The 3,450-nt window shown below is 48.1% G+C and overlaps 1 long non-coding RNA gene across 1 annotated transcript; it reads left to right on the top strand.

Annotated features, from left to right (window-relative positions):
* Positions 1–244: 244 nt before the first annotated feature.
* On the top strand, positions 245–2,806 carry LOC105470596 (uncharacterized). Its single transcript, XR_011613210.1, has 3 exons — positions 245–968; positions 1,181–1,341; positions 1,594–2,806. It is a non-coding gene; the product is annotated as an uncharacterized lncRNA (long non-coding RNA).
* The last annotated feature ends 644 nt before the right edge of the window (positions 2,807–3,450 follow it).

Here is a 3,450-nt window from a genome sequence, read left to right as displayed (position 1 = left end):
GGCCACTACCTAGTGCATGGCAGAGCCAGGCTGTGGCCCAGGTCTTCGGTCTGAGGAGGCCATGGGCTTCAGTATTTCACCATGTTGTTACCACCGTGTGCTCACCAACTTGGACAACTTAGTGGCTGCCCAGGGCCACCACAGCTCCAAGAGGGAGGGGCTCAGCAGAGTTCTGCCTCTCCTGGTCACAGGCTGTGGTCAGGAAGTGACTTACCAGGGTCCCACAGTTAGTTCTGGAATCTATGACTCTTGTCCCTGTCCTGGAGGTGGGGTCCGCCCTCTGTGACTTCACTCGGCTCCCTCTCCTGTTCTCATCAACTCTGACCCTGGAAGGAAGGACAGAAGGGAGGGAGGGAGGAAGGGAGGGATGACTGTCCCATCCACAGGCAATCATGATGCCCACAGGCATAGAATTCAGTGGACCCACAGAAGGAGGAAGATAGGGAGAAAGTGGAGGAAGAAGTTGGTTGGGGAGGGCAGGAGGGACCCGAGAGGCCCATTTTCTGACCTTGGGTCCACTGGTTGGCTCACACCTGGGCTTTGGAAGATTTGAGGAGGGTACCTGGGGTGACTTTAAGCAGATAACCTGTGGGGTCTCTGTTTCTTCATCTATAAATTGGGGTCACAACTGCTCCCACCTCGCCCCCAGGGCCAGGACACTTGGGATGAGCACTCATGATCTTTAATGAGCCAGGGACTAAGACTCTCACTTGGGGAGCAGAAGCAAAGCCCCCTGGGGAGGGAGGGCTCACGAGGGTGGTATCTGGACGTTCCCACCCTGGGCTAGTGTTCCGTTGTATGGCCATCCTGACAGGTGTGATGGTTTCATCTTTGAACTTGTGTTTTGTAAGTAAGACCAGGGACAGTGACACATGTGTGTTAGCAGTATGTTTGTGATCCCATTCCCTGCCCCATCTGCATGGAGCGTTCATGATGCCCATGTACACAGAATTCTGTGGATTCACAAGGTGAGTGAGACCCAGGCTTGTGTGAGATGAGCGGTTTGCATCTATGACTGCCCGAGAGGCCATGCTTTGCTTTGGACACAGAGACAAAGCAGGGGCACCCTGCACCGTGAGCAACAGAGGGACCCCATCATTCCCTTTCTCACATCACTTCCCCATGTCAGCCGACCACTCACGTTGAAACAATGATGCATCATAGCCCCCCACTTTATTAGGCCATGTTGGCAAAGAGGGTGCAGGGAAGATGTGTAACTTACACCGTGAACTGGAGAAACAACTGTAAGAATACAGTTCAACCTACAATTGTGAGGATATTATCCCCATGACTGGAGCAGCAGGTGTCGGCCACGTGGGGAGGGACACAGCACAGCCAAAGGTAGGCGGTGTTGGTAGAATGTGCACGTATCGAGAAGCTAAATAAATGTGAGTGATGGGAAATGTTTCTACTGTTAGTTACGGGCGAGAACACCCCTATGCACGCACAGGCCACGAAACACAAATTGTGTAATTTTGAGAATTCTGCACACGGGTTAAATGCCCTTACATTTGTATTTAAAACGGACCTTGCATAATATAAAGATGGATGACCAAATTCATGCTAGTAATTTACATATTTTAATTTACTTAGGATGATTTTGAATAGCAAATAAAAAACACCCCGGCAAGTCAAGAGAGAGACCGCAGAGAAAAGGAAAAAGCTTTATCGCTAAGGAGGTTGAATGGCACTTTTTTCCTACCTTTTGAACAAGGGACCTGACGTTTTTATTTGCACTGACCCCCACAAATGATGCAGCTGTCCTGCTTTCATCAATGAGCCAGGCCGTGGTTCTCTAGTCTGTTTGTGCCCAGGATTCTGACATGTTTGCTGCTGGGAACTGGACACGGGGCATATACAGTGCAGGATGTAACATGGAACCAGCGCTTGCTAAATGCCCCAGTGCCCTGCGGCGGGCTTTGCATCCATTACTTCACTTAATCCTCCCAAGGGCCCTCAGAGGTGGGTCCTGCTATTATCCCCAACTTACAAAGGAAGAAACTGAGGCTTAAGAGGTGAAATGACTTGTGACCAGCGGACATCAAGCTCCAGCTCCTTCTGTCTCTAAACCGCATGCCTTCCGCAGCCCCCATCAGGCCATCTTGCAGCTGTGCGAAGTCATCTCCAGTGGGTCCTTTGATTTGCAAGATCTGCTTCCTTTCAACCTTTGAATCTAGAAGTCCCTGCCATCCTCTTATTAACTGTGTCCTTCCTTTCTCAAAGAAGTTTCCACATAAAAGTTCAGAGGGAGACAGCATGGGGAGGCGAAACTGAAAAAAGGCAGCAGATTCTTTATGTTTTATTAATTGTCAGATGTTTCTTGTTTCTTTGGTTCAACCTGGTTTGAATCCTGTTAGCCTCGGCTACGCAGACCAGAGCATAAAGAGCCACCACCCAGGTTTGCGGCGTCAGTTTAAGTGTTAATCATGTTTTCATATCTGCCTATAAACTCCTGTTTGGGAGAACCTGGGTGTTTTCTTAAAATAAATGGCAATATAAAATTGAAAACAGCTAGCATTCCTGAATCAATTTTCACATCTTATAGCTTTGAAGCATAATTCATTTCTTCCTCTTGAGCTCCTGTGGCGACGGGGACAGCCTCACGCCTGCCATGTAATTTCATGAGGAGCAAATCAGTTAGTAATCTGCAGCATCTTCGTGCCTCCCTACCCTTGGAGCCCTTAAATAAATGCAAGAAATGACAAGTCCCCCCACTTTATTAGACCATGTTGGCAAAGAGGGTGCAGGGAAGATGTGTAATTTATGCTGTGAAGTGGAGAGACAACTGTAAGGAGTTCAACCCATAATTGTGAGGGTATTATCCCCATGACTGGAGCAGCAGGTGTCGGCCACATGGGGAGGGACACGGCACTGAGCTTGCACGTGTCAGAAGTGTGACACCAAGGCGATCCGTGGTTGCCTTAGTTGCCATGTTCCTTGAATAGGCTTTTCTTTAAATATACATATATTTAAATTGAGGTATACCATACATAGAGCACACAAGTCTTACAAAACGTGCCACTTAGTGCATTTTTGCACATACGCCTGCCTGTCTAACCCCCACTGTGATCAAGCTATAGAGTTCCCCTCTCCCCCTTCCTGGGCTGACCCTCCTGCTGGGGGAACCCATATTCTGCTTCTGTCACCGTAAATTAGCTCTTCTTGTTCTTGTATGTTGTATACATGGAACCATACAATATGTGACCTTGGGCACTGTCTTTTCTTTCTCTTACTCCTCATGATACCCCTGCGGTTCATCCCTGTTTTGTGCATAGTGGAGTCTGCTCTTTTTCACTGCTGTGTGGTATTCCATTGCATGACTCTGCCATTATCGATTCATCTGTTGTACTGTGGATGGGTATTTGAGTTGTTTGCAGTGTGTGAGCTGTTATGAATTGTGTTGCTATCAGCATTAGAAGAGATTTAGCTTCCTTATATTAAAAACTGGAT

Source organism: Macaca nemestrina, chromosome 15, assembly GCF_043159975.1.
Source record: "Macaca nemestrina isolate mMacNem1 chromosome 15, mMacNem.hap1, whole genome shotgun sequence".
Lineage (NCBI taxonomy): Eukaryota > Metazoa > Chordata > Mammalia > Primates > Cercopithecidae > Macaca > Macaca nemestrina.
Note: the sequence above shows the minus strand (reverse complement) of the source record. Positions and strands in the feature narration are given on the sequence as shown.